Source organism: Podarcis bocagei, assembly GCF_964188305.1.
Source record: "Podarcis bocagei genome assembly, chromosome: Z".
Classification (NCBI taxonomy): Eukaryota; Metazoa; Chordata; class Lepidosauria; order Squamata; family Lacertidae; genus Podarcis; species Podarcis bocagei.
The window spans coordinates 6,123,157-6,145,701 of record NC_138140.1 but is presented as its reverse complement, the minus strand read 5'-3'; the positions used below and the strand labels follow the sequence as shown (position 1 = coordinate 6,145,701).

At 43.2% G+C, this 22,545-nt stretch overlaps 2 long non-coding RNA genes across 2 annotated transcripts; both read left to right on the top strand.

Moving 5' to 3' along the window:
* The first annotated feature begins 350 nt into the window (after nucleotides 1-350).
* Nucleotides 351-5,485, top strand: LOC308578931. The gene is made up of 2 exons (XR_014004220.1): nucleotides 351-413; nucleotides 5,220-5,485. It is a non-coding gene; the product is annotated as an uncharacterized lncRNA (long non-coding RNA).
* A 9,516-nt stretch (nucleotides 5,486-15,001) lies between these two features.
* Nucleotides 15,002-21,263, top strand: LOC308579116. The gene is made up of 3 exons (XR_014004299.1): nucleotides 15,002-15,053; nucleotides 19,149-19,251; nucleotides 21,191-21,263. It is a non-coding gene; the product is annotated as an uncharacterized lncRNA (long non-coding RNA).
* Nucleotides 21,264-22,545: the final 1,282 nt, after the last annotated feature.

Sequence of the window (22,545 nt, the reverse complement as noted above, 5' to 3'; positions counted from 1 at the left end):
TGTCCCATTTCTGCATTAATCTGCATTTTTTTAAAAACTAAACAAACATCATATTTAAATACATACATTTTATCACAAAATATATATTCCTAAAGTTTATCTCAATGTATGCATTTCTAAAAATATCTAACCCTAACAACATGCCTTTTTAAATGCACTTTTGTGGATAGTTTTAATCAAGAAGTGTATCACAAAATTTGGAGATGTATGAAATCAAAAGACTAATTATATTCTGATGCGCACATTAGTCCGAGAGGTGTAGATGAAGGTCATATTGCACTGGAATTCACAGAAATTGAATTCCTCAAGCATTCCTAAATAGTACTCACTCCCCTCTCCTCCTTCTGAAGGCATCCTTCTCTAATGTCTGGATGAACAAGGAAGAGGGAGTAGATCATGTGGAAAGAAGCGAGGTAACTAAGCATGGAACGTGTATGGCAGAATGAAACATAAGTAAAGAAAAATGCAGGTTGTTTCCTAGCTGTTAACCTGTTTGGACTCTAGTTCATTTAATTAGCAGTAGAAGCGTGAGGTGACAGGCTTGGCAGAGAATAGTAAAGGTGTGGGTGTTGTGGGGAAATAATACTCCAGCTGGTAACCTCATTGCTGACTATCATCTGGGGAGCCATTTCTGCACTGCTAGATTTAGAGATGAAGCCAAGTGTCCATTCCCCTGTTGTTTAGTTTCATCAGACTGGAGTGACATGATTGGGAGGAAGAGCAGGGTGGTCTATTCCTCTTTTAAGGCCATCCATGTTACTGGCCTTCACTACTTCTTATAGGAACAGATCCCATAGTTTAACCAAGTAAATAATGTTTATTGTTATTTTCAAAGTAAGATTCAGAAAGAATACCTCCTGAAACAAAATCTTTCCATTGCACATTGGGGGTGGGGGTGGGATTGACAGGTCTTAGACATTGCCTGCTTGCAATTTTAGGCCCTGAAATGGCTTGTGTTAGAAGTTCAAAAGATCAGGAAGCTGAGTAGTGCATCCATAAGGTAGAAGAAGTGATGGCCAATCTGTCCATGTTGGTTTCTTTTGGTTTCTTGTTTTTCCAACCTTAAGTTCAGTTCTCCACTTCACCCTGGCACATATGGTTTTACAGTGGTACCTCGGGTTAAGAACTTAATTCATTCTGGAGGTCTGTTCTTAACTTGGAACTGTTCTTATCCTGAGGTACCACTTTAGCTAATGGGGCCTCCTGCTGCTGCCTCGTGATTTCTGTTCTCATCCTGAAGCAAAGTTCTTAACCTGAGGTACTATTTCTGGGTTAGCAGAGTCTGTAACCTGAAGTGTCTGTAACCTGAAGCATATGTAACCCGAGGTACCACTGTATACACATTATTTGGCCGGAAAACTGCATGGCAAATTTGGCAGGATGGCTGAGTTTCAGGTCTTGTATTGCTCCAGAAACTGCAAAGTACGTAGGTTCACCTATAAATACAATCTGAATCAAATCCCCCCCCCCCACATTCCTATGCATGAAGAATATTGGGAACATACTTTCCAGGGGATTAGCACTTCAGCAACAGGCACGTGTTGAGATGAAGCAACATGTCTTTATTTACCAAGAAGATTTGTGATGTTTGGTGGTAAGTAGCAGCAAGCAAAAAAGCTTTTCCTGGAACTGAAATGGTTCTCTCCTCCCTCCCTCCCTCTACTGCATGACTCTTCCATTTAATTCCTTCAAATCTGTCGTAATCAGACCGGGTTTTCGCCCATCAGCAGAGAGAATGACGGAAAGAGTGAACAGAAACATCTCGAGCTACTCCACTACTCTCTGATTTCCAAGCATTGCATCAAACTGGCATGAAGCCCCCTGGGAGGAGAAATTTACTATAAGTCATGTCAGGTCCAAGCACATTAGGCTTATGGATATGAAATTACCATTTGCACAAATGATCTTACCATTCCTACAGGCCTACTGTGTCCCTTTAATACCCCAATCTTTCAATTATGAAGCAGAGATCAGTCAGGGCACTTTGGTAACCGGCTTTTTCATTTGTCTTTTCTTCATACACTTGTATTACTATTCTCATTCCCTCCTCCTCCTCCTCCTCCTCTTCTTTGCCAACTCTGGGAACAATATGTTAAGACCCCCGCTTTATGCTGCATACACAAATGGGATAGGCATGTGAATGACAGTCCCATTGTATCAGTCAGTGGTTCCTGGTGCCCATTCAGACTGGTTGGGCAGAAGGCAAGGACACACAACAGGAGATGGATTGAGAGCCAAAGACAGGCACAGCCAACTAATTCTGGTTTAGTCCCACCCAGCCAGCCACCCCGGCGATGTATTCTACAAAGGTCATGCGGAGTCTAAGAAGGAGAAAAGTGACAAGCAGTGACACTTACTGGAAAGGGTTATAAATAGGGTTGCCACCTTTGTTCTGGTAAAATACAGGCCAGGACCAGGCCAGGCCATGTGGTTGAGTGGCAATTTATTTTTTCATCTGGTGCTGAAGTGACTTCAAAGCAACCCATTACAATCTACTGCAACCCGCCCCTCTCTCACACACACACACTTGTAAATCTGTCTGTGCTTGGCTACCTAGAGCTTAAATACATGACCTTTCACATACCCTTTCAAACACATGTATTTGGAGAGGTTCCCTAACTTGGCAGAGAGGGAGAGAGAAGACCTGAAATACAGGACAAAACTGTATCAATATGGGACTAGCATTTTAAATTGGAATACTGGACAATCCTATATTGTACAGGACAGGTGGCAACCCTAGAAGGTAGACAGATGTGGAGACCAGCTGAAAGCAGATTCAAGTTGGCAGGGCAGACTCTACCGATATCAGGTCTGGCCCTTGCTGAGTGACCTTGGGCTGGTGTTCTCCCTCTCTTCCTGCTTCTTCCCTCTCAGTCTACATGCTAGAAAGACCCTTGATATATTCAAGTGGAGAATCTCCACCTTGCTTTCTTTTCCAGTTTGGTGACTTAGGATTTGGTGATGGGACCTGCCATCATATATTCCACCCCCTTGCCCCAGTTGCATCCACTGACTTTTCTTCCTTGCATTAAGATGAGATCTCACAACTCAGTGGGCTATCTGTCATTCCTGTGGCTTGACACATCCGGGTAATCTATGCACACCCAAAACCTGTCGTGCATCAATATTTACTAATGGAGCTTCTTGTATGCAGAGGCTGTTTTTGCAATAGAACAGAAAATGAAGAAAGTTCCATGACCTCAGCCAGGCAGCAAACAGAAATCACAGTTATCAAGCATCCTGCATGAAGCTTGGGGTGGAAATAGAAGAAATGATTTAGGGAAACGAAAAGAAGAGATAAGAACGGAAGACAGGGAATATCATTTTTTTCCAGTACAGGTAGACTACACAAAGACAGGGAGCTGAGTCAGAGAACCAGCAGCAGTTTCCAGAGTTCCAAACAGAGGACATAAGAACAACATGGTGGATGAGACAATGGCCAAGCTAGTCAAACAGACTGTTCTCACAGTGGCCACCTGCAAGCAGGACCTGAGTGCAACGTCACTCTTCCTTCTTGTGGGTTAGAGCAACTGATATACAGAAACATTGCTGACTCTGACCCTGGAGGCAAATCAGAGTGATCATTATTGGCCATTGTTGGACTTCTCCTCCATGAATCTGTCCAATACTCTTTTAAAGCCATCCACCTTGGTGGTCATCATTGCCTCCTGTGGGAGCAAGTTCCACAGTTCAGCTATGTGAAGGGCTTCCCTTTGTTTGTCCTGAATCTAGCAACACGTAGCTTCTTTGAATGGCCCCAGTGGATTATAGTATTATGAGAGAGGCAATTTGTGGAAAGAAGGCCAAGGGGCAGGAGAACGAACAGATGCTATGATTCAAATGGTCTTTTGAGACTGTGTTGTGAGCAGAGGGGAAGAGAAAGCTGCTTTCAAGCAATGTTGGGGGAACCTAATGTTTGCTTTTTGCAAAGTTTAGGCTCTATAATTTCCAGGGTTAAAGAGATTCCTCCAAGTGCTGTTCCATGTAGAGCACATAGGAATGCAGGGACAGAAGAAGCTGTCTGCCAACATTCAGCTTCACTGAATGTCCCTGAGTTCCTGTGTTACGAGAGAGGGAGAAAAACTTTCATGTAGCCTCTCCCCCCTTACCATGCCCCCTCTAACTCGTATTTTCTGTAAACTAAAAAGTCCCAAATGCTACTTTCCCAGACCTACTTGGAGATGCTTGGGGACTGATCTTGGGACCTTCTTCCTACAACAAAGATGATTTGTCATTGATCCACATACCTTCCATTTTAAATTGCTACTTTCCCTCCATAAAAAATCCTCCAAACAACAAGGATGCTATCTTACACCATCTGGTTTAGGAAAATTTACCTAACCCACCCCACCTCCAAATAAATAAGTTGACAATTAACTGTGCGAATTCCCACCCATTGCAGTAATTCATTCAAAAGATGTACAGTCTTTCATAGAAGCCTGTAGAGGCAAGCTTGGGCACTTCTCCTTTGGAATGGCACCCCCTACACTTCCTCCTCTTTAATTCTCACCTTGAGAACTTGGCTTCACTGCCACTGTCTCGAGTGAGCTGTTGCCTATAAAAAGCATGTGCTGGTTAATCTCAAAGGTGCTGCAGCACCTATTATCTTTACAGATGGGGAGCCGAACTTGGCTGCGCCTCTGGAATCACAAGGATTGAAGTTTCTGGGTTGTTAGCATGGTGCTTGCCATGCTGTAAATTTTCAAACTTGACTTTTCTTTTTTTAAAAAAACAAAACAACAGCAACAACTTTGGGTCAGAGAATATATGTATGAATCTGATTTCTCCATTAAAGGAAGCAATCAAAACTTCGGGGGACTTTCACAAAGGGTAATCTAATCCGGAAGAGGAGTAAGGACAGGAGGAGAAATAGGCACTCAAAACATAGCAGCATCACAGAATCCTGTTATGATTTCAGTAGGGAACCCCCCACCCCATTTTAAGCCCATAGTGGATTTGATGAGAACCTCATTTCAGTGAAATTCTCCTGTGCCGTACATCTCTATTTTTCCATTTCATTTTCTCACCTCTTTTTCTTTCCATTCCATTACACATTGCCTTTCTGTCCTCAACCACATGCCCCCCCCCCCGCATCTTGGTTGATCCATTTTCTCCTTGGCCTCCAAGCCATTCTGAGCGCAGAAAAAGGAGGGGGGGCACTCCACACCTAATCTCTTTTCTCTACTGGATAGCTAATAGCACTGTCATTTGCTTTTCAGCCGTGAAGTTGCTGTCTGACTCAGAATTGGGGTTTGCAGCAATGGTGAGAAACAGGATGCAGAATGGGAGAGAAATAGCCAAGACTACTCACATTGTTATGGCCTTCTTGCAATGTGGGGTGGGGTGACAACCCCATACAGAGGGCCTGAAAGCTGTGGCTGCCACACAGTCTGAGAAAGTCTACCATGTTGAGCATGTGGAAACATTCCCATTGTTCACTAGGAATCTCCATTTTTTCTACAATGAATGAAAACATTGAAGGGTCCATCTGGTTTAATAGTCTTTCATTCTGGAACAGTAACATAGCATTTGCTCTCATTGAGCCATTCTCAATGAGGAGATCTGCTGTGCCTTATTGTTGACATCTGTCTGTCTCAGGAGACAATAGAAGAGTGCGCCTTTGAGGGTGAAGTCAAATTCAAACTTACAACACCTGCTGTAGCTGTCAGGACTTTACACCAATCAGGTTGAGCTTATAACTCACAACTGCTGCCCTAGGCAGCGTGTTTGGAGGTCCTGGGCTGCCCAGACAACAAAGTCCTCCTCTTGGCCTTACTGATGTTGTCAAAAGGAAAAGAAAGCAGTACATTTGGCACCAACATGGCTGCAGGCACTGGCATACGAAGGGGGGGGAGCGCGCCGCACCGGGTACCTTTAGGGGGGAGGGTGCTACTGTGGCCGCCCCCCTGGGAAGCGCAACCCCAAGCCGTGCACTGCATCCCCTCGGGCGACCCACCCCGCCCCTCAGGACTCACGCCAGCCAGCCACACACATCTGTTCTCCACTCCGGGGACTGCAGCATGTTGTTCTGCTACTGGCTGCAGGAGTTGCTGGAAGAAGAGGTGCAAGATGCCATTCAACTGCCTTTGGCATTCCAGATTTGTGGAGGGTTTAGGGTTTACTCCTTAGCCTTTTCTTTTCCCAAAGATGTCCCATAATTCTGGCTTCTAAACCCACAAGGAACATTTTTTCCCACTTCAAAAATTTCCAAAATGGGCCCTTTTCATGGGAGAGGAGTGGTTCTATGAAAGTGGGGGGGGGGGTGACTTTTCAGTTTTATTGCGCAACCTCCTACTTTCCTGTACTGTGGCTTCATCAACCTTTATCTCACAACCACAGGGCCATTTCAAGGACTTTGTCAAGTATTTCAGATCACTGCAAGCAACCACACCCCTTTAAATATCTTTGCTTCATTTCCTTAAACACTTCATTGGCTCTGAAGTTTATCAAGAGCATCTGTTAGCAATCTGGAGCAGAGTAGTAATGATGCAATTAGTGGCACATTTGGGGAGCATGGCTGACAGCAATCCCATGACTGGAGAAGAAGCTTGTACATGGCATGTTTGGCAGCCTATATAGGTGTTATGACCTTACTGAGTCCAGCACATGAGAGGTAGAAAGAGACCCAGCTCTTTAATTGATTTACCTTCTGAACCACTCTGAACAAAGTCAAGTTGATTATTTTTTGTCTCTCAAAACAGTCCAGAAGAATGAACTGGTCTTTATTGCCCCAATGACATATATAGTTTCATTACTTGCTGCTAACAATGAGCCAATGTTTAAGATTGAAGTTGCTTTTCATCACAGAATAAGATTACCACTCATTGAGCCTATCTCCTCAGATATGTGCTCTGTAAATCTTCTGGCAAAATACTTTTGTTGGGTAGCCACTAGGACACACAATATTGACTCCCTGCTAAGAGAAATAGTGAGTATATTGCACCACCTAGTTTTGCTTGTTTCTAACAAGGACTTAGCCTCTGGGAATCAAATTAACCATAACTATCCCTTAGTCCCAGTAGCAGCTTAAACCATCTCCTCCAGTGTCAGGAATGAGCCAGCTCCCAGTGAAGTTTTGCAGCCAGCTCCCAGGGAAGGTTTGCAGCCAATGGAAGAAAGCAGCCGGGAACAGGTGAGAGTTAACTTTGATGCAGGATGAACAGCAGCTAGTGCCAACTCCCCCACCCCTTGAAATGCTGGGTGATAAGGGAACAGCTGAGAGTGGGTTGGAACCCAGCCAAAGTTCTCGGGAAGTTCAAACCGGCACGAACAGAAACAGAAGTAGTTTGTCAGAAAGGGAGGAGTGCGGAGCTGATCCAATCCCTCCTCAGAATCAGCTAAGGGGAAGGCTGTTAGACCGGAAACAAGGCAAGAGACGTAAGACATGGAAGTTCTCTGTCTTCTGTAGAAACCGGAAGAAGTCTTCAGAAGGGTCATCTTGATAGATGATGTTGGAGGCTGTGTTAGAGCCGTCCAAAGCTATCTGTTTGTTTTGACAATAAATCATCCTTTTTTATTAACTATGCTTATTGTGTTATCAAGTGGGAACCTGGACTCCTGACATCCACTGATGCTAAGCTGTTTAAACCTCCTGTAGGTTATTCCGCTAAAGAATACAGAGAACAACCTACTATTTATTTCATTCTTTCATTCATTCTTTTCCATCTCTCTCTCTCACTCTCTCTCTGCCTTAGAATTATGTTAAAGTTCTAGATTTACCCCCCCCCCCCACACACACACACTTTTATCTACAGGCAACTGGAAGTTTTTCAAGTTCATGGTTTCAATATCCTTAGGCCTAGCTGCTGTGGGACAGGTACTGAAAAAGAACAATCAGGAAATTAAAGCCTGCTCTGGATTGTTCTGGGACAAGCAGGGCTTGCTGACAGTGCAGCTAGCAGGGCTCACTGGGATGGTCTGAATTACCTAGTGCAGTTGACAAGGTTCACTCTCAGTGCCAAACAGCTGGTTGGTGCAAAGATTGATCCCAATTGAAATTGTCACTTGACATCATAAGTGTGCCAGGTGATTGACAAGTGAGCAACCACACTTACCTGTCAATGTTGGCTTGTGGGCCTAGGGGAGGTAAGGTTCCAGTTCTCCATCCCAGCTGAAGTTTTCCCCACTTTGCCTCTGATATCACCCACCACTGTTACACACACCCCGGGAAGGAACATAGACTTTGCACTCAAAAAGGCTCCCCATCATTGAATACTCAACACACACACACACACACACACACACACACACACACACACATATTGTTATAGGTTTGTGGGTACTAAATGTCCGGGCTCAGTAAACACTAGCATTTAATTAGCACTTGTCTGTTAAAATTGGATGTCAGGCCTGTTTGACTTAAGGTAGAATCATAGAGCTGTAGAATTGGACAGGTTCATGAAGCTCATCTAGTTCACCCCATGCAATGCAGAAATCTTTTTGCCCAACATGAGGTTCGAACTCACAACCGTGTGATTACGAGTCTCATGTTCTACGAAGCTATCCATTTGTGCATTTGACCCATGTACTAGATGCTCCTAATAATTTAATTAGCATGTGGGAAAGCTAATTATGTTGGGCAAATTTCCTAAGTTGTGTGTTAGGCACTTCTTAATCCTGGTAAATCAACATCAGTTTAAAGGTAATGGAGTCACCCTAATTTCTTTTGAGGTATTGGCCATTAGCACATCAAAAGGGTGGGGCCTCTCCAGGAGTTAGAAAAGGCAGAGACAATTAATGCTTAGGGGGGAACAGTGTGATGCAAACTGACAGGAGAAAAATAGGGCTTTTTGCTGGTGGGATTGCAAGGCTGCAGTGCAGAGTGGAATACAAACCTCTTGGAAAGTGATCCTGCAAAACCTCTCCATCCTAGGCTCAGGTTGTATATATGTGTAAATAAACTGTATATCACAAGGACACCACAGTCTCCACTGTGCCTCATTGTCCAAAAGAAAACACAGACCCTGATAAGCATACTTGTTGCCCCTGGAATCTTGCACTGCTTGGAGACTGGGGTGGCATGTAACAATATGTAAAAGTACTACACATTTCTTCACATGTAATGACATTATTTTCCCTTGACTTCTCTGATGTGCTCATAATGAGAGCAGTTAGACCCTTTATGACCAGGGAAATTACATATTATTTCATTTCGTTCTTCGTGAAATTTCCATCACCTTATTTCCAGTTCCTCCCTGTTACAGTTAGCGTCTCTGCTGTTTTACTTGCCTATTCATTCTCGCTTGTGTAGCAGGCCTTGTGAAGAGGTATCAGTGGAGGTGGGGAGGGGGGAACATTCATAATGGGTAAATGAAATGGCCCTATTTGCAAGAGGTGCTTTTCTTGTCTCATTTAAATGCAAGCGGTTTGTCCCTGACAGCTGAATGTGGAGAAAAGAAACGACAGAAATTCCAGCGCAATGCCGCCATGCGGAGTCTCAAAAGCTTGAAAATGTTACAGGCAGCCTACTCCTGATCTGGCCTCTCCTGTGAAAAGGAGCACTTGAAAGAAATAAGTGAAACTTGGTTGCTTGAGCAAAAATCCCTAGTCCCTTGCTGTGGAGAGATATTGATATGGAGGAGTCATTCATTCAGGTCACATTTTTCATGCAAATCTTCCCAAATTGTGCTTCCTGAACCAATAAAGTGAACTAAAGTTCACTCATCTCCAAAATGTGTGATGTAGGTATTCAACCAAAAGGTATGTGAAAAATGCAAATGTTAATGAACAGAATGTACATAGCTCCATCACATTAGGGAAATATGTTTGCAGGCATGTATATATTTGTCCAAATTGCATACAAAAGGACAAATATTAGGATCATCAGCTATTTTAGCTGTTTTTATTGTATGCTTGTAAATAACCTTGACAAATATGAAGGTGATTTATAAATTAATAATCATGTTTTTTAAAATGTGCAAAAGGTGTACTGACTTCTGTGCAGATTATTTTAAAAAGAAAATGAATTTGTTAATGTAAAATGGGGCAAACTGAACCTTGAAGCATGAAAAAAAAGAGAAATGTAGAAAATCTGAAACAGATTTGTACACCCCTAGATGCCACTGAAATTTGGGGAGGTGAAGCTTGAAATATGAATTTACTGGCAGTTGAATTTTGATTGTTTTGCAGGCTGAGTTTCCTTCCTCTGGAATTCATATTCCATTCATCCTCTAAGGGTTTTAATAGTAAATTTTCAATTAGGAACAAATATTTATCTTACCTATCTTATCTATATTTATCTTACTTCAAATAAAATATGTCAGGTTTAAAAAGATTCAGAAAAGGACAACTAAAATGAACAAGTGGATGGACATGAAATAAAAAAAACCCAATGTGCAATAAAATGCTGTTTAGAATTACTATTAAATTTAAGTCTCACAAAAAAGAGCCAGTATCTTTATATGTCTCCTTTTTCCGCTGATGTTGATACATATTCAGGGTGAAGAGTGCAGATCCTTAATTCAGGACTGCAGCTCCCATTATCCTTTACCATTGGCTGTACTGGTTGAGGTTGACGGAAAATGGAGTCCATCAACATAAAAAGGATAAATTTGCTGCCTCTGTGGCATACATGATCCACATTTCAGGGCCCGATGGATAGTTCCAAATAGTGGATGAGACTGCAGTTCTATAAAGCATGCATATCTTTCCAATACTAAACTGAAATACTTTGTGAATGTATATGTCAATTTGGGGCCCATATGGCAAGCATGCCTCAGACTAGGTACCCCAAGGCTGTAGTTGGCACACACTCAGAAGCTGGAAAGAGACATGGGAATAAAATTTGAGAGATGGCCCTTTTGAAGGATTTTGCTGCACCCTCCCCCATTTAATTGACCGATCACATGAATTATAAATCCCACAGCATAATGTAACCATAGCAAACAGCCACATCTGAGCAACTGAAGGGCTGTCTCCAAGCCCAGGAGCAGGATACCGATACCGACATACAGGAGTCATTGTTTAGATCTGGATTTGCTGGGGAACACTATGCTATGCACTGCTGCCTCACAGCTTCCAGTCATTTTCATGGACTTATGCAATGATTCCCTGCTGTTTGCCGGTGATGCTAATCTGGTTTCACTGCAGACTCAAGAGGGGAACTAAAAATCAAATCAATCATTATATTTGTATTCCCCCCCCCACCCTTCTATGGAACTCTAGTTGGCCCACACAGGTCTCCAGCACATATCTCATTCAGGAACTGCTTTTTAATGCCTTCAGATCATGTCACTGAATTGACTGGTCCTCAGTTGAGGGATGGATTGTGATGGGCAAGTAACTTGTCATCAGAAATCCAAGGGATAGCCAAATAATCCCACCATAACCTAACGTAATATGAAGGGTGAAGATAGGGTAAGATAGATAGCCAGTTCTTAAGGTTGAAAACAAATGAAGTTTCACCTGAATTAGACCTGGTGACCTCATCCAATAGACCAATACCAGAACATGAGGGGTGTGCATCAGCTCCATGTATAGCCCAAATTATGAGATGAATCATGGTGATGTAGGGGAGATCTGAGTCAGACTGCATTATTAACAAGAAGGCTTAAGTCAGATCAGACACAAATTAAGCTTCCATGTCAGTCTAGTCCATTCAGAAAACAGACAACCTGTCCCTGCGAAATAAAATCAAGCTGACTGTGGGAACACCCAGAAATCAAGATGAAAGAGAACAGAGAGCTGGGGGATTCTTTCATTTTGACCAGCAATATATTGTTTTCCCAGGGCACTCCAATTACAGTGATTTGGGAGCGGGACTAAATACTGTGTTATTTTTCATCTGGATCTATGCCTTTCCACATGTAAGCCTATTGTATATCCCAAAATCCACGAGGGGTGGCAGAAGCCATTGCTCACCCATTATTCTTGAGGTAACAGAATAATTTGTGGGGAAGATAACATTTCTCCTACCTCAGTATTTATTAAGAACAAGGAATTATTTTCTCTTAACACTAGCCTTCCCCAATGCAAGTCAAATGAGAGATCTCTCTCTCCCAGGGAGAAGTCTGTTGCAGGAGCAGAAGCCCACCCACACCAATGATCCTTAAGGTAACAGGTACCTGGGTGGGGAAGGGTGGCATCTTCCCCTCCCCAGGGTTTACTGGGGATTCATGCCCTTTTTAACTCCCCTTTTCTATTATTCTTATGGCACCCGTCCCAAAATGTGTTATTGGAGAAGAACCACTACAACCATCATTCCCCTCATTAGGGGTAGCCATGCCTGCAAATTTCATCCATTTCTCAAAGAAAGTGAAGATTGTAGACATTCCCTTTGTTTTGTTTTACTACCACTACTAGTACAATAATATAAATTACAATAATAATGGGAAAAGGTTTAAAATGTCCTGCGCCAAAACAAAACAAAATACAACCTTGGGTAAATCTACCTACAATTTGGCTGTTTTAAATCCACTCTGGAGAAACCGCTGTGCCTGCATATTTCATCCACTTCTGTTCTGTGGAAAGGGGGGAAATAGCTGTATTTAGATTCCTCGTTATAGTGAATTGGGTGTGTTGAGAGATCCATTTTAATCAATATGCTTTTTGCTCAAAGTATGGCTTAAGCAATAAACCCTGTTATAGTCTTTGCTGTCCAGTCAGATCCAATTATCAGGTTGGGAGGGTGGAACCAGGTCCTTTCCTAAGTCCTGAGTGGGAAACCTGTTCAAGCCAGGGGCCACATGCCAGTGGTGGGCAGGGCCAGATGCAAATGTGGGTGGGTAGAGCAATAAATGTGATTATTATCTTTGTACAGTCAGCTAGGTTATACACACACTCACACATCCTTCTCCCTAACATCCTTCTCTATCTGCCATCCAGGCAAGAAGCAATATCAGAGTTCACGAACACATTTGAGAAGGGTGTTTATGGGAAAAGGGTGTGGCGTGATTAGAGTCATGAAGGTAAGATAGAGTGTCTGAAGGGGCTGCATTTGGCCGCTGGGTCTGCGATTCCTCACCCCTGTTCTAAACTAAAGAAAGCCAAAAAGCAATCACTCCCAAATTCTACAAATACTCACAAGGAAATCACTTCCAGTTCATTGCCTTTTTCAACGTGTCCCAGTTGCTAGTCCTGAGTGAGCATATTATAGCTACCCTATATTCTTTGTACAATGACTCTCAAGGTGAATTATAGCTCTGCCCTCTGATACGCTGCTGGGTCATCACTCAAGAACACAACTTGCACTTATGCCAACGGAAATAGATTTTGCCCAGCAGGTAATTAATTTCCTCCGAGCAGTTTCTCACACCCAAAATTGGTCACCGTCTGCTCAATTAGAGGAGGCTTTTCACAAAGGGGAACATAATATGAATCATGGGGATTTCAACTCTGCTACAAAATGCCTGAAACAGTAACCAAGAAAGCATCAAATTGCTATTTGGTGTTGATGACAGCTCACAGATTCTAGATAATATTGAAAAATACAGAATCCTGTGAATCTCAAGGTTTGATAGCCACTATCATATTTCCCAAAGATAAACTCTTTGTTTAGGAAATGTCTTTGGGTTCAATAACACCCAGAATATCCTTGCAGAAAATGCAATTGCAAATTAATGAAATTTGGAATTCCAGATTTAGAAATATACCATCATGCCTACTTATTGTTAAGTATCAAATATTTGAAACCTGTGATTGGTCATAACTTCCCGACCTGAGCAACTTTAGAATATACTTTTCTTCTTCTTTGGTGATCATTTGTAGCCGAGAAAGATTGTCTTCCATGAACACAGTCTTAACAGTGAGTCCATAAGTGACAGGGGATGCCAATTCTGGATATATCTGTCAAGCGTCCCTTATTTGGCAGGACAGTCCCTTATCCCAGCGCCATGTCCAGCTGCTGTCCCTTATTGATGATGTCCCTTAAATTTCCCGGGTTTCAAAGGAAGCAGCTCCTCTCCCTCCCTCCCTGCCGGCCAGGGAGGAGGGAGGCTCCAACTGTGCTGCTTGGCTGCGTTGCTCACCCAATAAGAAGTCTAAGAACGACTGGGGGGGTGGAAGAAGAGTTTGGATTTGATATCCCGCTTTATCACTACCCGAAGGAGTCTCAAAGCGGCTAACATTCTCCTTTCCCTTCCTCCCCCACAACAAACACTCTGTGAGGTGAGTGGGGCTGAGAGACTTCAGAGAAGTGTGACTAGCCCAAGGTCACCCAGCAGCTGCATGTGGAGGAGCAGAGATGTGAACCCGGTTCCCCAGATTACGAGTCCACCACTCTTAACCACTACCCCACACTGGCTCTCCAAGGCATGGAGCTTGCATGCCTTGTGCTGATCAAATCAGCTGCGTTGCCTGGGGACTCGCCTTTGCTCAGTGCTTCCCAGAGAAGAGGTGACGGTGGTTTTCCTTGAGGCTTGAGGCTTTGTTTGGCTGCTGGCTGGGCTTTCTGCCTTTGGCTCAGAGGGGCTCAGAGGTTGAACATACCTGTGCCCGCAAAATCCCTTATTTTGGCTTCTGATCCCTTATTTTTGAGGCTGCTGGTCCCTTATTTTTAAATCTGTAAGTTGAAAGCTATGATTCTGGATCCACATGTTCCACAGTGAGGACATAGGTTTCTGGGTGGGAGTTGATCACAGTGAGGGTTTGCCAAACGTGCCTTCCTCTTAGCATGTTTCTCCCTTTTGTCCTGAGTTACAGCGTCTTCAAAGTCCATAACACCTTTGGTAAAGGCTGTTCTCCAACTGGAGTGCTCACAGGCCAGAGTTTCCCAGTTGCTGACGTTTAACCAACATTTTTCTTAGATTTGTCTTGAGAGAGTCTTTAAACCTCTTTTGTTGACCACCAGCATTGTGTTTTCCATTTTTAAGTTTGGAATAGAGTAGTTACTTTGGAAGACCATAACCAGACATCCAAACATGACCAGTCCAACGAATTTGATGTTGAAGAATTTTTGCTTTGACATTGATGATCTTTGCTTCTTCCAGTACACAGGTGTTAGTTCACCTGTCTTCCCAAATGATTTGTAGAATTTTTCAGAGACGCCATTGTGGAATCATTCAAGGAGTTGGAGATGGTGTTTATAAGTGGTCCATGTTCCACAAGCGTACAGTAAGGTTGGTAGTACAATAGGTTTGTAATCAAGCATTTCAATTTCCCTGCAAATGTGCCAGTCCTCAAACACTCTGCATTTCAGTTGGAGAAAGCTGCATTCACAGAGCTCAGGTGATGCTGGAGTTTGTCATCAATGTCGGCCATTGTGTTGGCTGGAGAATATTAGGATCAAAATACTTGAAAATTCAGGTGACTCTTGAAACAAGTCTGTTAGAAGGATATGGAGTATATTGTTTAATAAAAATAAATCTGATCCATTTTCACATGCTAAACTCACTATGTAGGGAGATCCTATTTTTAAAAATTGGGTGAAAGATAGTAACATGGAAAAAATGGATGGAGGCAGGGGTATTGACTTTGGACATAGCTGTTAACGTTTCCCTTTTTTAAAGGGAAATTCCCTTATTCCAAATAGGATTCCTTGCAAGAAAAGGGAAAAGTTGACAGCTATGACTTTGGACCAACTGATAGATGAGGAAGATGAATTTTATATGTATGCTGCTTCAAGAGAAAAATATCACCTACCTGGTACAACCCAGTGGCAATATCTGCAGCTACAACATCTTCTAATAAATTTGTTTGGACTGGCAGCTTTTTCAGATTCTGAGACACTTGAGACATTGAAACAATTGGATAATTCGTTTGAAACCAAAAAGCCAGTTATCATTTTTTTATAGATATTTATTATCAATAAATAAGTTTGAATGGGATTAACTGCTCAAACCATCCCTTGCACTGTTCTGATATTTTGGGGCTTCTTATATTTATCTTGCATAGGAAGCTGCTTTATATCATTTCAGCCTACCTGTACCTCTAGTCCAAAATTGTCTACTGTGGCTATGACGTTCCAGGGGCTCAGGTGGACAGAAATATTTCCCATCACCTTCTGACTAGAGATGCCAAGGATCAGGGGCGCTGACTTAAGCCCCAGAATCTGGGTGCCCAGCATGCGTGTGCACCACATTACATGATATCATGATGTCATGTCACATAAATGCCTGCATGCGCCCTATCACCATGGGGGTGACTGGGCGCTCTATGAGAGGGTGCTGGAGGTGGGAAGCAGGACTGGATAAAACTGCCCATAACTTCTGGTTTGTGGTGCTATTTGCAGAAAACGAGCAAGCTCTCAAGTGCACAAACGGAAGGTGTTTCTTTTTCACTGCTCAGACTGGAGTCTGTCCTCGTCTGTGCTTTCTGGGAGCCAGGAATGGGGAGAGCAGGGGAAGGAGACTCTGGCAATGTTAGTGCAAGCTTCCTCCATCCCTTCGCTCCAACAGCCTCTGCCTCACCTGCTTTTCCAGCTGCAAAATTGCCAGTTTCCTCATCCCTGCAAGCAGCTTACACATGTTTCAGAGCTAGAACATGCCGGTCCCTGTCCCACCCCAGCTGCTTAGCTCTATCCTGAATGCCCTTCTCTGAAGCTGTGATCGCCCCATCAGGGAGGTGGCACCCAGGGCCCCAGGGAGTTGGCGTCTATGCCAGGGAAAACACCCAGGAAGTTCTGGGCTGTATGCAACTTTCTGTGTCTGCTAATACAAGGGCTATTGCACTAGCCGAAGGGTTAGCTTAAATGTTGCACAGTAGGGGAATCTGATGCAATAGCCTACCTAGAGGAAACTCTTGCACACCAGATTGTGTCATATATTGCACAACAACAGGCTCATCCATCTGTTGTGCTTCAGCTTTAAAAAAAAGTAAAGGGACCCCTGACCATTAGGTCCAGTCGTGACCAACTCTGGGGTTGCAGTGCTCATCTCGCTTTACTGGCCGAGCGAGCCGTCGTTTGTCTGCAGACAGCTTCCAGGTCATGTGGCCAGCATGACTAAGCTGCTTCTGCCAAACCAGCTTTAAAGGGTGGATTTTCATGGTGAAAGCTCTGCAGGAAAAAAAAGAGCGCTCATACAAGAAGCCTTAAAATATGAATCTGTGCCTGGAAAGAGCAGGGTCAAAGGTGGCTGTGGATGAGCCCAAAGTTACCACCAACCTGCAACAGCCTTCCACTGGCATTAAACATGTTGTCAGCAAACCAAGTGATTTCATCTTAGCCCTGAATTGGATACAGCCCTCTGTGTATAAGACCCATCCCATCCCACTGAGCTATGATTCATATCTGAATGTGGTTTCTCTTTGTGGGATATGGCCTCCTATAATAAAGAATCAGGCTTCAGACTTCATCTTGATCTTCATGGCACAGAGTAGGCAATAAAGTTTGTGGGTCTTCTGCACCCCTTTCTAGTAGGATTTGGATTTTTGCACAAAATAATATAATAGGCCGTAGGAGGTGGGGAAGGGATAAGAAAAGCCAGCAAGTAGTAAATTAGTTTATTGTCTTTGTAGATGCTGAATCCCCTTAGGGGATCCCCAGCAAGACTGTTGCTTCTTTTTTATTGGAGTTCTGTATTGGAGTTATAAACCCCTTTAAATGAGTTGAGATCATTAGGGAAGCTCGGCTGATCACTGATGAAAAAATATAACAATTAAAACAAAGCCCAGGAAGAGGGGAAAGAAGGGAGATGGAGCATGGGCGCATTAGAGCCAGAAAGCGAACAAGATATTAACACTTAATAACAAATACTAATAATGGCACAGTATCAGGTCCTAATTAAAAGTTTCTGAAAAAGGGAGTGGGAAAGAGAAGAATTAATCTGGAGCATTTGTCAGGAGCGGCTTCTGATGGGGATTAAGGAGACAATTTTGGCTACAGGAAGAAAAGGCAGGAAGACACAACAAGGGGCATAGGAAGGGGGGTGGGCTGCCCCAGATGTCATCCTTCAGGGGGTGACAAAATGGCACACCCGTGGGGGGGAGCGGCACATATTGCGGGGCCTGGCCTGCACTGCGCCTGGGCCACTAATCTCTCCTGGGAGTGATGCAGTGGCTCAGGCCTTACGCTGCCCGAAACGGATCACTGTGGCACCCCCATGGGTGGATCACCCCGCCCCCACCGCACCAGGTGTCAGAGCAGCTAGCTATGCCCCTGGTCACCACCAACAGGTAGAAGGTCAGAGTGATAGAATAGGGCTGTGCTGGTAGGTCCAGATGGAGAAGTTTTATTTGATTTAAGCCAGGGGTGGACAGAGTCCTTTTTTTTTCAGCCCGAGGACCACATTCCTACACAAGGAACCCCATAGGAGCCACATTCCAACAGTAGGTAGGACCAGATGCACAAGACACACAAATGTAGGGGCTTTAAGAAACTCTAATCTGTCATGGACTCCCTCCGCTTTGAATATTTCTGACCATATGATCTCACCCAGTAATTCCTTACTTTACATCTGTTGATGTGTACATCTATACATCTTCCCATCCTGCACACAGGCAAGCAAAAGGCATCCAGTTGAAGGACACATTTCAGCTAGGCAAAAGCACTCAAAAGAGGGCAGAGAGCAGGGCTGATAAGAGGTATCCTTGGTTTGTAGGTGTAGTCCAGTGAGAGTGCAGTGAGAGTAGGTGTATGACCAGATAGACGAACCTGGAGGGCTATAAGGCTTTAGGCCCCTGGCTTTAGGTTCCCCATCTGGGCTAAGGTTAGGAAAGTGTTGGTCAATGCCAAAAGCTTAGCCCTGGTGCTAAGCTCTAGGATGTGCCAGTTCTTGCATTACTGTGTTGTCACAACCAGCCCATACCTATTTCAAATTAATAGGAAAGCTTCAAAGTCACAAAACGTTGGACAAACTTTGTTCAGTCTTCAGCTGAAGGGGTGACCAACTCCCAGTCTTAGTGTTTGATCTGGCACTCCAAGCAAATATTTTCCAATGCCCCTCCAAAAAAAGCAACACTTCTGAGAGCAGTGGTAAAAAAGAAGGGAGGGAAGGGAGGAGTAAAGTAAATATAACACTGGGGGTAGATGCTTAAACCTCTCTGCCCAGCCCAGCAGCTCAACGAAGATGAAAACCACTCATTTCCTAGTCATTATATCAATTATTTGATGAGTGACAAGGCAGAAATAACACCCTTCAGCTGATCTGCATGGATCAGCTGGCCCTTGACACCAAAGATACTTGTTTTTAGGAGCTACCCTATTCTTTTGACTGCAAATTCTTTGGATTCATTTTAATAATGTATATTTATGTTGCAGTAATTTTTTATTCCAGGAAATGCGCCAAAATCTTGTTAATTGGTGCAGTGAGTGGTCTTCAGCACAGCACACAAGAATGACTATTTATGCATCATTGAGACCACAAAGTCCATGATGTGGTACATTTATGAAGGCTATTGTTGTGAGTTAGGGAAAAGAAAGATTTTAATATTAAATTCATTGGTGTGAGGCAAGTGTGTGTGTGTGTGTGTGTGTGTGTGTGTGTGTGTGTGTGTGTTTGAGGGGCCATTGCTCTGGGCACAGTTTATGGGGGGGGTACATAATGGTGCCCTGCCCCATCGTGAGCTGTGGCCTCCTTCTCAGTGCTCTCCAGCTGGAGAGCGGCTGAGAAAGATGCAATAGGCATGCATCCTGGCCCTTGCTTGCAGGGAGGTGCCATGAGCTGTTGCGTCCTTCTCAGCCACCCCCCCCCCCCACTTGGAGGGTGCCAGGGGCATGCAACCCACTTTGGAGCAGTGGGCAGGGGTAGCTCTGGCCGTGCACCCCCCCTGCCCCCATGGTGTGCCTTGTGTGTGCCATTGTGTACGCACTTGCCCATGCTGGGTGCAAGCGAGAAATGCTCTGCCACTGCTGTGAGGGCTTGTTGCACATACCCCACGTGTAGATCAACCTACACAATGCAAACAACAACTTACTGCAATCAGAAACCCCTTACCCAAACTTGATGAAAATGTACTGGAACTGCACAAAAGATTTTGCAGGGGATGTTCAGGGTTGATGGCATCCCTTCTGTGCCATCACCAGGCCTAAGTATTAGAATCTTTCCCCTTTTCTTCTTTTCCTTTTTGCACATCTCAGAAGGCAATGCCAAATTTTAATTATTGTTGCTTTTTGCTCTTTGTTATCTTAATTAACTTTGACTTGCTGACTCTTCTGAGGGAAATGAGGGCTTGACCTGACTCCTGTATTGCACTTTGGAAAGATAGGAGGAAATACGGTCATTTCAGACAGGGCCTGTTTGGAACCACTGGCAGCCAGAGAGCTTTGCCCAAGCCATTAATCTTCAGTGCGCTGATGTGGAAGACTGAGAAGGATAAAGTAAAGGGGAGGGGAGTCCTTTTGGGACAAAACACAAGACTTCAGTGAACAACAGCTATAAATGCCCACCAATGCTTTTTGACTTTGGAATACATCTCACTGGCCTGCAATGGATTAAATGATTAAATGGAGCCAGGAAGTCTTAGGAGGAAAGATATTTAGATCCCTTCCATTTGTTTTAGTTTTGCATTTGCAAAAAAGAAAAAAAAGACTCTATGCTTCCCCCTCTCAGTTAGGACAGTCTTCCCCAACCTGGTGCCCTCCAGATATTTTGGGCTAAAAATCCCACCACCCCTCAGCCCTTGGCCATGCTATCTGGGGCTGGTGAGAGTTGTAGTCCAGCAAGATTTAGGCACCAGGTTGCAAAAGGGCTGATGTAGCAAATAGCTTTTTGCACGAGGAAAAAGGAGATAAGCAGGCAAGACACAAAGGCATGAGTGTAAACTAGGGTCATATTATTAGTCACAATAGATCTTATGATCAACATGGAGGGGTGGATCAGGAATGCTCTTGGTCTTGATATACACCTGGAAAAAGCAGAAGCAAGAAACAAAAACCGGCTGCTCTTTAGTTTCCTCCCATTAATTGAAGGAATGCACATACAAAAGGCCAAATGACAGGAGATTGAAAATATGTCAATTCTACCTTCTGGCTTGGCCAGCACAAGCAAGCAGGGATTAGAAGAGCAGATTTTTCTACTATGCATTTCCCCCACTGCCACCATCACTTTAGGATTGCTCTGGAAATAAATGGCAAGAGTGTTAGGATGACCTTCTGAAGGACTTTCTGTTCTGCTTTCCCTGTCTCAGCATCAGATGTGCTTCTGCCATAGATAGCTCTGTGAATTTGACCCCAGGGCTGTGTCTGACAGTACAAAACTTCTCCTTCCAAGCTCACTCCCTTCCCAATGTGACACATTTGCAGTGAGAAGCCTGGAAGGAAGAGTATATATTTACAACTTTATAACGTGCATTCTTTTGCTATGCATTAATTTTACAGAATAAGTCTGCAACCTAAGGAAGACTTTTCTGAGAGGAAGACCCATTGAACACAGGAGATAATAACTCTGGGTAAACATGTATAGGACTGCATTGCAATACAGTATATATATTTCCTTTTTAAAAACAATTTTATTGAAGGTTTTTAATATATTGAGTACTAAAATCCAAACTCATTTATAAAAAGATAATAAAAAACAATATATGGGGTTGCCATATGTTGAAGAGCAAAAAAGAGGATGCTATGACAACTCTCATTTTAAATACCCCTACTATATGTAGGCTATAGAAGCTGTGATAATTGCTGAGGGGGGCAGAAGAAGAGAAGAAAGAAGAAAGCAAGTATTCAACCACAGGTTATGTCTATGTCTTATCCAGAAAGTATAGTCAGAAATTTTACCCCTGAAAAAAGAGGGCATGTTCTGGAAAAAGAGGACACATGGCAACCCTAATATATAAAAAAGGAAGAAGAGAAAGAAAATATAAAATAGAATACTCATGATACTTACAAAACACGATTATATAAAAAAGAGAAAGAAATAAAAAAGAGGAAAAATAACTAAAAGAATAGAAAAGTATAGAAAAATATATTAAAAGAACTCCCATCACCCTATCTGACAATTATCTGTAACAACAATTATTCAAAATGTTTAACATATGCACTTCAGAATGGTTTTTCCCAAAACCATTTAAAACAAAATTTAAAATTCGGCTTTGTAATTCAGAACTTATGTGATGTGATTTAATTTGATTTGATTGGCCGGTTAATAAAAATTATTTTTTTAAAAAAATAAAAAACAGAATGGTTTTTCCCCTCTGCAGGATGTAACATTCCCCAAATTTCCTTCCGAAGCCCAGCCAGTCACTCTGACAGCAAAATATGACTCTTCTAATGCAGAACTATCCTGATTTGATTCCAGGATGTCTTACTTTTCCTTAGGATGTCCCTATTTTGACTGGAGAAATGTTGGAGGGTATGGAGTTATCCGACCCCTGAGCCGTATGAAGGCAATCCTGTATAGGGAAGTCTTGCTTAATGTTGTATTATTATTTTTATATATGTTGGAAACTGCCCAGAGTGACTGAGGCAACCCAGTAAGATGTGTGGGGTATAAATAGTAAAATTATCATTATGGAATGGGATGTCCCTGTTTTCATCGGAGAAATGGTGGAGGGCATGCTAATGTCCTTCTAGTAATCCAAATTGATATTTCTCCAGTTTCTATATAAAATCCTTTTAAAGTTCTAGCAAGTTTCAGTCAAGTCACAGTCTAAATTTCTTGCCCAATTTATATTCCTCCAGTTCTCCTTTGTTGTGGTTCCTTCCCCCCACCCTTATTCTTCCATTGTGAGCGA